General features: G+C 40.1%; 1 non-coding gene across 1 annotated transcript; it reads right to left on the bottom strand.

The window, feature by feature from the left end:
* Positions 1 to 3,294: 3,294 nt before the first annotated feature.
* LOC141644546 (small nucleolar RNA R71) lies at positions 3,295 to 3,401 on the bottom strand. The gene has a single exon (XR_012544159.1). It is a non-coding gene; the product is annotated as a small nucleolar RNA R71 (small nucleolar RNA).
* Positions 3,402 to 13,273: the final 9,872 nt, after the last annotated feature.

Raw genomic sequence — 13,273 nt, 5'->3', positions numbered from 1 at the left:
ATATCCGTCTCGCATTAGTTCGTGCGAAGGTCATTTCTTTCGCTAAGTTGTTGTACTACAGTAGTGAACCGGAGTTCCCGACACGTCCCCCTCTTATTGATAGTTTTAAATCATTTTCTGCTATCTCTGTTCTTCTCTTTATTTCTCTTCCTTCAACTCCGTAGTTAGAACCAAAAATTCAATCAACCCCAATTGTTACCATAGGATTAGAAATAGATATTTTGTAGTTGCATTACCTCCCGAGGATTCGATACTCGATTGCCTCTACTACATTTTTAGTTGAGACCGTTAGGTTTATTTTTGTGGTCCCCGCAACGGCGCCAAAATTTGACACGTCCGTCGCGGCGCACTGTCAAAAATAAACCTAACGGTCTCAACTAAAAATGTAGTAGAGGCAATCAGTATCGAATCCTCGTGGAGGTAATGCAACTACAGCTATCTATTTCTAATCCTATGGTAACAATTGGGGTTGATTGAATTTTTGGTTCTAACTACGGAGTTGAAGGAAGAGAAATAAAGAGAAGAAAGATAAGGTGAAAATGATTTAAAACTATCAATAAGAGGGGGACGTGTCGGGAACTCGGTTCACTATGGTAGTACAACAACTTAGCAAAGAAATGACTCGATTTAACTAATGCGAGACGGATATTAGAAGGTCCTTTCGGTCCACTTCCCACCCTAAAATACCACTAACTTAACTTTCGTCCTCATTAGGGTAGTCTATCTGTTTATAGCAGCCTATTTAGTCCAATCTTTCGATCCAGGATTAATTGTAGCCGATTAATGGGTGACATAGAAGCGTGCACTCAACTAGGTCGAGAATTACAGTTATATTGCTATAGTGACAGAGTCTCTTATGTCAATTCGCCTAATTCATTCACTACGTCGTCATTATTCTACCGCAGATCCCCTAATCCCAACATGAAAGGGTTTAGCTACTCATATTATTAATGGAACTAGCAAAGAAACAAGATTCCAAAGCAGAAGACATGACGAAATAACAATAAAATGCAATAATATAAATTAGGCAGTAAAGAATGATAACAATAACAAGAAAACAATGCAACAAAAGGTTAATTATTACTAAGAGAAGAAGGGAGATTACAATCTAAGCGATTCCGGCGTAAAGAACAACCGAGTCCGAGTGAAATAATCCCAAAATGCAAGCAAAAGAGAAGGAGAAAAAGTAACGAGGAAAGTAGCAAAGTAGTTTTAATGTGAAAGGTAGTAAAAGAGATAGTAAAAGGAATAGTAAGAATGAATGACTAATAACCTAGTAAAACATAGGTTAAATAGCCAAAACCCCTAAGTGTTTATGCGGAAATAAAACATGGACCGATTAAGCCCACGGTCGAATCCTCTCGATCGAGTAGGCAACACCACTCGATCGACCAATGTCTCAACAGAAGGCCCTCGATCGACCAATGTGTCACTCGATCGAGGCCTGGATCATGTGCATCTTACTCGATCGAGTAAGGAATAGTTCGATCGAGCCTTGGGGAGCTTAGGGACCACTCGATCGTCCTATAAACTGCTCGATAGACCACCAATCAGCTCGATAGACCACTTGGGTCTTCAATTCAGCTTACGTCTTCACCCAAATGCCTCGTAGTGCGTGCAACGACACTTCCTAGTGCAACATCTCGCTCTGGGACAATCCCGTCTCCTCTAAATGCATGGAAAAAGGACGAAAAGGAGCATGGTTCCACCACTTTCGCGATCATTCCTATAAAAAGGACAAAATACACCAAAGTAGCCAATTCGGGGCAAAATACTATAAAAATAGTAGAGAAATGCATAGAAATACGTGCTGAAATAGGCCAAAAAGACTATACATTAGGCACGTATCAATCAACATGATAATGAGTGAGTAGTCTCTTAGCTAGGGTTAATGGGTGATTAGGGGAAACCAACATGGGGAATGATTCATGCTTAAATTAATATGCTTTCATGTTTTATTTGCTTGCTTGTTTTGATCTCAACTCATGCACATGTTATATTTGATGAAATGCTAAGCCTATGAATCCTTGCATTTACCACCATCTCCTATCTTTTCAACGAGACTTGTAAGACATAACCCAACTCGAGTCTCATTAGACCATGCATGTTGTTGAGTAGGGAAGATTAAGTCGACTTGTAGGTGTTGTACAATCTAATCGGTTCGGCTCCGGGACCCAAACTTTCCTAGGATTGTAAGATATAACCCAACTCAATCCATCACAACAATAATTGCTTGCTTATAATTTGAGAACATGTTTGTATGATCAATTCCCATGATTCCCCTATGATCCCATGACACCCTAGTGCTTTTTAATCAATTGTTTACACCCCTTTTAATTCATCTTGCTAGTTTATTTTCATTGCTATTTTAGTTAGTGACCTTCTACATCAACCCAAATTGTGACACCCCTAAGACACCACTAGTTTCAATAGAAATCTCATTTCAATACCCGTCCCTTGGGATCCGACCTTTACTTGCCTCTTTACTAATTGTAGAGTTGTTTGTGAAGCTATAAATTGTGTTTTGATTCGGACGTGACCCAACGACCACACCTTTAACTGTGAACACGAAACGGACCGATCAAAAATGGCGCCGTTGCCGGGGACGGTGTTTGTTTGATTTAGATTTCCTTTTATTGTTATTAGTTGTGTCTTTTTTCGCCTTGGGGAAGTAAACCACCTCAAGGTTTGTTCTAATTGTTTTCGAGTTGTTTGATATTTTGCATGTCTAGAAGGTCACAAGGTGATTTGTTACCTTTTGACCGTGAAATTGAAAGAACCTTGACGAACAATAGGAGACTTGTTAGGAGAAATTTAAGAGGTATTAGTGAAGTTGTTCAACCAACTATTGAGTTCATCAACCCTTTCGCAATAGAAGGAGAGGAGAACCCATTACACAATACCCCACAAAATCAACCTACAATGCCTAAATTCTCGTCACACTCCGTACCCACCAAGGAGAACCTACCCAATGGTACTCCTACACCACAACATCTAACCGGAAATTTTATTGCCAAATCCGCCTTTATACAATTAGTCGAAAGGAGCCAATTTGGGGGGATGCCTAGTGAAGACCCTCATTCACATATGGAAACCTTTTGCGACTATTGTGATGCAATCTCTCAAACCGGTGTGACTCAAGACCAAATTAGATGGGTCTTATTTCCTTTTTCTCTAATCGGCACCGCGAAATAATGGTTGAAGGGCCTTGCCAAGGCCACTCTCGGAATAGATTCTTGGAAGAAGTTGGCTCTAACTTTCTACAAAAAATTCTACCCACCAGAAAAGACTAACATGCTAAGAGCTCAAATTACGGGTTTTAAGCAAAGGGATGAAGAATCTTTGTATGAAGCTTGGGAGCGGTTCAAGAGAATTTGTCGCTCATGTCCTCACCATGGACTTAGCGAATGGTTTTTGGTACAACAATTTTGGAATGGTTTATATGAGGATTCAAGGAACATTCTCAACATGGGATCAAATGGAATGTTCACCGAAGTTGATGACAATCAAACATGGAACAAGATTGAGGAAATGGCGGTCCATAACTCACAATATATTAGACCTCGCAAGGCTACTAGAGGAGGAAAGCATGAAGTGGACTCCGTTACTCAATTGGGTGCTCAACTTAGTGCTCATATTGACACAATCAATTTGAAGTTTGAAAAAGCTATGGCTAGACTTGAAGAAGTCTCAAAATCACCAAACCATCATGTTAATGCCATGACGGCATCCTCATCAATCCTAAGTGGGATATGTGAGAATTTTGGAACTTTGGGACATGACCAAAATGAATGTAGAGGAACAAATTAACAAGTGAATGCTTTCCAAGCATACAAGAGTGGTACCCCTTATTCCAACTATTACAATGAAAACACCAAATTCCATCCAAATCTCTCATACAAAAGCCAAAATGTTCAAAACCCTCAAACAACATACACTCCACCACCCATGAGAAACCAAAATCAAAGACCCTTTTACAATCAAAACCAAGGTTACCAAAATCAAAATCCATACAATCACCAAAATGACCAAGGTATTGATGTCCAAAAAGCGGTCCTCCAAATGCAAAAGAATCAACAAGAATTTTTCACTCAAATGCAAAAAGATAGCCAAGCAAAGGAAACCACCATCAATAACATCCTAGCTCACACCAAGATGTTGGAAACCCAATTGACTCAACTAGCATCTTCAAGCTCACAAAGACAAAAGGGGCAATTACCACCTCAAAGTAATCCCCCAAGACATGAAACGGTTAGTGCCATTCACTTGAGAAGTGGTACAAGGTATGAAGCACCGAAGAAGCAAGTTGAGGATGAAGTTGTGGAAACTAGTGATAAGGAAGAAATTGTGCAAAACTCCAAAGATGGAGAATCATCAAAAGAAGAAAGTTCAAAGAAAAATGAAGACAAGGTCAAGGAGAAGGAGCCCATTGTGATTAGACTTCCTTTTCCAAGTCGTCAAGCCAAGCCCAAATTTGATGATCAACTTGGAAAGTTCATGGAAATTGTGAAGAATTTGGATGTCTCAATTCCTTTCTCGTAATTAATCAATCACGTGCCGGCCTATGCGAAATACATGAAAGATATCCTCACAAAGAAGAAGTCGATCCGGAAACTTGAGACTATCGCCTTCACTAAGGTGAGTAGTGCAATACTTCAAGGGAGTTCACCTCCAAAACTAAAGGATCTGGGAAGCTTCTCAATACCGTGTACCATTGGCGACACAACAATCAACAAAGCCTTATGTGATCTAGGGGCTAGTGTGAGTGTCATGCCGTACTCGGTGAGTAAAAGGTTGGGGATGGGAGAGCTTAAATGCACCAACATCACACTCCAAATGGCCGATAGATCGACGAAGACACCATTAGGGATATGGGAAGATGTCCCCGTGCGAATTGGGAAGTTTTTCATCCCGGTGGACTTTGTCATTGTTGATATGAAGGAAGATTCCAACATTCCAATCATTCTAGGAAGACCTTTCCTACACACCGCGGGTGCGGTGATTGATGTGAAACATGGTGAGCTCACTCTAGAAGTGGGAGATGAAAGCATAACCTTTAATCTTGACAAGACTATGAGAGCTCCTCGTTTGCATGAACCATGTTTCATGATTGATCATTATAGCCGAAAGGATGAAAGGAAGAAATCGGAACTCCAATGGAAGAAGAAAATTGAAGATGCTCCATTCAAAGAGCAAGTGAATTATGACAAGGAGAGCTTGCAAAGCTCATCAAAATCAATCAAAGAAGAAGAGAATGGCCTCATTGGCCAAGAGAAGAATTTGGGAGAGTCGTCTCCATCAAATCAAGAGATTTTCAATGATCAACTTGATGAAGTTTGTGGTCTTTGGGACGACGAATTTAAAGGGATTTTTAATCCCTACATTGGTAATGCCATCGATCAAGACCGACAACAAGGGCCAAGGTCTATTGAAGACCTCTACCATGATAATGAACAAGCTTTTGATTACTTTTTCAAGGTGTTGAGCAACATCAACAACACCTTGAACATGCCCCCTTGACATCTCATCAAGAATGAGAGTTTGGTGGAGTCCTCCCTAAACCACCATTTGTAAATATTTCTAACTCCCTAACTCGCATTTCAATTCTTGTATTGCATTTTTATCATCTTCGGATTTTTATTTACGTTGATCAAGATAATTGTCATGTTTGAGAGAGAAGTGAGGGAGGGACTAATAGTTTCAATTGATGTGTAGTGCTTTAGCTTAGTGTGGGGATGGCAATTGCCTAGGCTATCCATGCCTTAGTAGTGCCCCCACAATGAAGAACACAAGATTCAAAGAAGAATGGAAGAATGATAAGGGATATGCATTGTACACGGGTGGAACTGAATCCGGGTACAAAGGGGTAGAATCCGAGCGGATTCTGGAGAATCCGCCCGTCTTCATACAATCCGAGCGTACTGGGTTGAAGACGCACGTCCCTATAAGCTGAAATTTTGAAAGATTTTTTACTGTAAGAGAATCCGGGCGTCCTGAACAGCAATCCGCCTGTCTCTGAAAATCCGTCCGTCTTGGAAATAAGACGCTCGTCTTCTCTGCTGAGGAAAACAAGAAATATTCCTGGACTGAAATCCGTCCGTCTTCTGAAGAATCCGCCCGTCCCGTATCAAGCAAATCCGAGCGTCTTCTCTTGAATACGCCCGTCTTTAGGCGAGTTTTATCAAACCCAGAAAGTGCAGAATCCGCCCGTATTGGGCAGAAACCGCACGGATTGCCCCTGCAGTTCGAATTTTTCGGTCTTTATAAAATCCCTCCCACCTTCATTCATTCATTCATAACACTACTTCAAAACATCAAAACCCTCATCCTCTCCATCACAAAAACAAAATTCCTCAACTACATTCACCAAAATCAAATCAAATCATCCCTCTAACAACAAATCAATCACTCCTTTTTCAATAAAAATCAAAACCAAGCACAAAATCTTCAACCTTTGAGTCGATTTTTGAATTCATAAAGGCAAAGCCTTTCACCTTTAAATCGATTTGGGTACACTACAAATTGAAGATTTTTCTTTCTTTTCTTGGTTAAATCATCAATGGCAAGGACTAAGGGAGAAACAAAAGCAACAAAGGCAACAAAGGCACCAAGGACACTTTCTCAAAGGCAAAAGGCTCTTCAAGTAAAGAAAGCATTGGCTATGGTGGTAGCAACACCAAACTTGGAAGTGCAACAACAACAACAACCTTCTATGGGAGCAACAACATCTTCTACTCCGGAAATCGATCAACTTTTGCATTATCCGGAGGTAACTTTTATTTCCAAAACCCATAGAGATACTTTTGCCAAGTTTGCTAGGAAATCACTTCAATCCACCAAATTTATTTGTGAAGACGCCTTGGGAAAGTTGGGTGTCCTTGAGCAAACTAGAGCCTTTTTCAAAGCCATGGGGTTAGAGAAATTGTTTGAATCAAAAGAATTGACATACCCCTCCCTTACCTTGGAGTTTTTGAGTTCTTTGAAAGTCACCAAAGTTGAGAGTAGGGAGAATCTCGAGTTTCGTCTAGCTAATGTTAGTAGACGCATTTCCTTTAGGGAATTGGCTGAAATCTTGGGTCTTAGTGATGAACCGAGCTATTTTAAGAATTATGGAAAGTATGACCCCGACCCTCTTTGGGAGGCAATTTCCGGGAGGAAATTTGAGGACTTTCATGCGAGTCGTGCTCTTTTAGTCCACCATCCGGGCATAAGAGTATGGCACAAGGTCATAGGAAACACCATTATTGCAAGGAAAGATACCAACCATTTCACCAAACTTGATTTTATTCTTCTTGAATCGGCTTTGAACATTGGAAGAATACACACCAAGCCTTTCAACTCTTTGAGGCTTTTGGTAGATAGATGGCTCAACATTGATTGTGGGAAGAAGGGCACTACCGTTATTGTCAATGGCGGCCTAGTCACTATCCTAGCTAAGTACTTTGATCCTAATTTCAACAAGGATAACAAGTATAAAGCAAAGGAGGGTGGTCATCTTGTTGATTTGCATACTATGATACACAAGTACAAGTGGGTTGCCCATAAACCTCTTGATACCAAGTATGGATGACTCACTAGTGAAGCTAGATCGTTCACCTTGCCTTCAAAGATTTGTCGTCTAAGCGTCCACCGGACCAATTATCTACTTCCCCTTTCTAAAGAGGCCGAGTATATTATCCAACAACAAAAGGGCGAACTTGAAATGCCCTCCTCTTCCATTGTCATACCACCTTACCCCTTTGAGTATCAAGAGTTCAAGCCGGAAGGAGTTGAAGCTAGAAATGATTATTTGACCCTTCTCATGCAAGCAATGCACAAGCAAGCCTTTGAGGATCGGAAAAATGCTTACTTGGCTCAATATCCACCCCTCCTACACTTAGCTAGGCAAGGACTACTTGATCCATCATGTCCTTTGCCTAGTTGGGCGGATAGAGAAGTCCTGTTTACGGGTACATCTAGGGTCGTTTCGGGTGACAATGAGGTTGTTGGTAATGAAGAAGTTGATGATAACATTGATGAGGAAGCAAGTGAAGAAGGAGAAAAGGATGGTGAGCAAGATGATGAGCAAGGTGAAGAGGCAAATGAAGAGGGAAGTGGCATTGAGACCACTTCTAATGAGGAAAGTGATGATGGTGATGATATGATGGAAGATTAGCAAGCCTTGGAGGCTCCTACCCTCTCATGGTTTGTCTATTTCTCTCTTTGTTTTAATTATTTTCTTGATCATTGTTGGAGTAGTCCTAGCACCATAGAGGACTCACACCTCGGTACCATTGAGGTGTTCTCATTTTATTGTTCCCATTTTCAAAATCCAAAATGACAAGTTAGTTTCATGCATTGCATAGTGTGTGCATGAACTACACCCATCCTTGGACATTAGCAATAGTGTCTCACTCGGTTTGGGGAAGTTAATGCATACACAACGGGAGGTAATCTAAATTATCCTCTCCGTCATAACAAAAACCATGCATCATGTAGTGTAGCTTAGTGTAGATTGCATTTAGTGTAGAAATCATGCATCATCTTTGCATAATTTCCATCATTTTGGCCATTGAGAACAATGCCCATATTAGTGTGGGGATGGGAATTCTAACATTTAACTCTTATTCAAAAAAATCCAAAAAATTGAAAAAGTTCGAAAAATCATAAAAATTTGAAAATTGAAAAACCCAAAAACATGTTTATTTTCTTTTGTAGTCTTGTATATATTGTTTTGTATATATTGTGTTTGTTCTATCCTTGTTCACATTGATTGACTATGCAACATCCGAGACATGAGGATATTGAAGACCGCATGGTATGATCTTTCCAATCTCCTTTTTCCTCTTTATGTTAATGACTATGTGGCTTTATTTTGATTGATGCGGTATAACAATGTGAACTTAGGACTTGTATGTAGTTTATATGTCATATTAGTTGATAGAATCACTTGCATTAGGATGTTTATATTAGTTGCATCATGGCATGTAGTTGCATGTTAGAAATGTTTTGAAAAACGTCTAATTAGGAACTTTGACAATAGCAACTAAGCCATTACAAATACTTGTTCAACTTAAGACTTTGCCTACTAGAATGGTTGTAAAACACCCTAGATAGTGTCATACTAGTATCTTTTGACCCATGACCCAAGGCCTAGTCAAGGGTTTGCATGTGAGTCACCTATCCAACCCCGTGATGCGATGTGGACTTGGTTAACTTGTTTAGGTGACCTTGATTGACCTTGTGGTAAGGCAACCCAAAAATATTTTCTATCAATAAGCTTGCAGTGCTCATTTCAAGGAATTTTGTCATGTGGAAGTAATTTAATGCCAAGGAAACCTCAAATGTTATGAATTGTTGAATGTTGAGAAATTTAAATTGTTTTAATGGAGGCGAACCACTTCGATGTGCTTTGGTGCGGGATCCATTTAATTGGGCCCCCACACGGTTGTGAACTCGGCCGCCCAGAGACAGAGTGACTATCACCCCGAAAAGCTATTGTCTAGAGGTTAACCGGTTGCCTAATAAGCGATTGGCGAAAGCAAAGGACACTAGCCCGGAAGGGACAAACCCCATCTTAAATTTTTGAAATGTGAAAGTGAAATGAGGACAATTTTGAATACTAGTCATATCCACCGTTGTGTATAAAGATTTGAGCATTTCATTCCCAAAAAGCCTTTTTGTCAAGCCACTTTGTCAAGCTTGGGACGATCCATGACCTTTACTTTTGTAGAGAATTCGAGACTTGCCATGTCATATGCTACTAGCATCATAGGGATCATCATTCCACCACCATCCGATCGCTGTTGACGAAAGCATTTGGAAATTGAGGACGAAAGTAATCTAGTTTAACACCATTTGGAGGTGATTTAGTGCCATCCTCTTAGCCTTAGTAATTTGTTGAACTAGTATTTGTAAAGGATTACATGCTCTTAAATTTGTTCCTCTTTAGTGCCTCCGCCACTTGATGAGGAAGTGGCTATTCTTTTGTAGATGCATCCATTATGTGATTTTGTGTGCTTAATGTTTGGATGTGTCGCCATTTTGGCAAGACCCACCTTGCCTTGCAAGAAGGCATCCTACCTCATGGTTGTCTTGTTGTGAGTTGAAGGGGCGGAGTGAGACCCGCTAATTGTCTCATATCGGCTATGTTATTAGGTTAGTTTAAATAATGGTCCTAGTCTTTGTCACCTCTTTACTCGGGACGAGCAAAGGTTCGGTTTGGGGATATTTGATGTGACCATAATTAGCGCATATTTAGCCCCCGAATTAGCCTTGTTCCCATGATTTTTAGTGCATATTTGGGTCATTTATTATCTTTAGTTCTTTGTTTTGCATATTCTTTGAGATTTTGATCCCTTGGTAGAAAAGGAGTAAGAATCTTGCATTTTCATGGCAAAACGAGACTAAATTGATCGAATTCAATGACCAAGCATCAAGGAGAGACAAGATTAGAAGGCCTTTGTACATATGATAGTAGATGAGCAATGTTGAGAAAGGATCCTTGAGTCCCCAAGGAAATCCCCAAGGAATTTATGAAGAAAAGGGAAGAAAAGAAGAAGAAGTCTTATTGAGGCACAATCCGTGCGGATTGTCTACAATCCGGCCGTCCTTCACCTGCACAATCCGTGCGGTTTTCCACCAAGACACTCGGATTCCATCACCACAATCCGCCCGGATTCTCTTGAATCCGCTCGGGTTCTATTGCCAGAATCCGCCCGTCCCGACCCTAATCCGCCCGGATTCCTCTACAGCGCGATTTCCTCTTCTCCAAGCTACAAAGAAAGAAGCCCTTCCTTCGGAAAATACCGGCTCCTCCCTGCTCAATTTCAAAAGTGTAATTACTAGTTTAACCCTTAGTTAACCCTAATGCATCCCCCTAATTTCCACTATAAATACCCCATTAGTCTAATTAGAAGGGCATGTTCTTCTTATCAATATTTAGAGTAGTTAATATCAATCAAATCTCTCTTTAGTTTTGTAATCAACAATTAATCAAGTTCTAATACAAGTTTTATTTCCTTAATCTCTCTTTTGTTCATCCTTTATTTTGGGTAATTGAAGATTATTTGGGTTATTATTGGGAGATTGACAACCTCTCAATCAAGCATCAAGTACTTCTTTTATCTTTGCTTTATTATTGGAATCATTAGTAGGTATAATTCTCTTAATCCCTTTTTAATTATTGTTAATTACTTTCATTTATTCATCATGTTTCATTTTGTTGGTATGATTGACAACCTTGCTAGCATGATCAACATGATAATGAGTGAGTAGTCTCTTAGCTAGGGTTAATGGGTGATTAGGGGAAACCAACATGGGGAATGATTCATGCTTAAATTAATATGCTTTCATGTTTTATTTGCTTGATTGTTTTGATCTCAACTCATGCACATGTTATATTTGATGAAATGCTAAGCCTATGAATCCTTGCATTTACCACCATCTCCTATCTTTTCAATGAGACTTGTAAGACATAACCCAACTCGAGTCTCATTAGACCATGCATGTTGTTGAGTAGGGAAGATTAAGTCGACTTATAGGTGTTGTACAATCTAATCGATTCGGCTCCGGGACCCAAACTTTCCTAGGATTGTAAGATATAACCCAACTCAATCCATCACAACAATAATTGCTTGCTTATAATTTGAGAACATGTTTGTATGATCAATTCCCATGATTCCCCTATGATCCCATGACACCCCAGTGCTTTTTAATCAATTGTTTACACCCCTTTTAATTCATCTTGCTAGTTTATTTTCATTGCTATTTTAGTTAGTGACCTTCTACATCAACCCAAATTGTGACACCCCTAAGACACCACTAGTTTCAATATAAATCTCATTTCAATACCCGTCCCTTGGGATCCGACCTTTACTTGCCTCTTTACTAATTGTAGAGTTGTTTGTGAAGCTATAAATTGTGTTTTGATTCGGACGTGACCCAACGACCAAACCTTTAATTGTGAACACGAAACGGACCGATCAGTTATACAAAGCATAAAACAGTACTCAAGGGGTTCTGTTGATTTTAGACAGCTTACCCATTTGGAAATTTGTAGTCATCAAGGAAAACGTAATCAGCCACTTGTTTGCGATACACCGGGATATCCCTAATTAATGCCTTGTTTAACTTCAGCATCTTGGCGACCACTGTAAGGTCGGCGTCTGGTTCCTCGCAATATGTGGTGCAACCAAGACCATCGCCCTTACCTCGGGAGCGGCTATTGACCGCTAAGAGGGCCCAACTAGACGGCGTCCGGCCCAGGGCTACTTGGGAAGGCGGAGTCCTATAGGTTGAAACGACTTTGGAGCAAGGGCGTTTAGCAGAACTGTTCTCTCCGGCAATTCCGGCACCTCTCTTCCTTCCACTTGTATTGCCGGCTAACCTCTGTGCCTCACGCAGCGACTCTATTTCACGGTCTTTAACCTCCTTAAAAGCTGTTACCCTAGATAACACAGCTTCCATATCCACGTTAATGTCACTGAGGACAAGGGTGGCAGCAACTTCCCTCGCATGAGGTCATTGCTGTCCTTTGTCCCTATGGTACACTCGAATGGCTCTCCACGGTCATTGTAAGTATACCCTGCTCCCTGCCAGTTGAATTTAATGTTTAAAAAAGGAAACCATTCAACTTTCTTCCCTTTGTCGAGCCCTTTGGAGACCATATACTTTCCCATCGCATCAGCCTGGCAGAAGTTAGGCAAGGCGTTTAAAAGGGGAAGACCAATTAACAAAACAATGAAGCTGAAAATTAATCTAGTCACCAGTTTTATAAGTCTTACAGTAATACGCGCAATCCCTCCATATGGTAATTTCAGAAGATCGTCCTCGTAAGAACGATTATCAAGGTACTCGATCTGCTCAGAGAGGAAATTTATGCAAATGCAAGAGTAGTGATCTTGATCGCCAGTGCTTACCAGGACGAAAACCTACAAACATGCACCAAAAGTCTAAGAGTTATAAAACATAATTAGAAGCTTAGAGGTATACATATTGTGCATAATTGGAATTATACATTCTATGGTTAGAGTTATACATTATATGTCTAGAGTTGTACATTCTATTTCTAGAGTTATACATTATATGCCTAGAGTTGTACAGTATATGCTCAGGGTTTTGATGAGTGGCTAACTTCAATCGATAACTCTAGGCATAGAATGTATAACTCTAACCATATAATGTATAACTCACTACACATAATGTACAACTGTAAGCATATACTGTATAACTCTAGGCATATGCTTACAGTTGGACATTATATGCAGTGATTATACATTCTATGGTTAGAGTT

Source organism: Silene latifolia, chromosome 2 (assembly GCF_048544455.1).
Source record: "Silene latifolia isolate original U9 population chromosome 2, ASM4854445v1, whole genome shotgun sequence".
NCBI classification, from domain to species: domain Eukaryota; kingdom Viridiplantae; phylum Streptophyta; class Magnoliopsida; order Caryophyllales; family Caryophyllaceae; genus Silene; species Silene latifolia.
The sequence above is the reverse complement of the archived record's forward strand: the minus strand, read 5'-3'. Positions and strand labels throughout refer to the sequence as shown.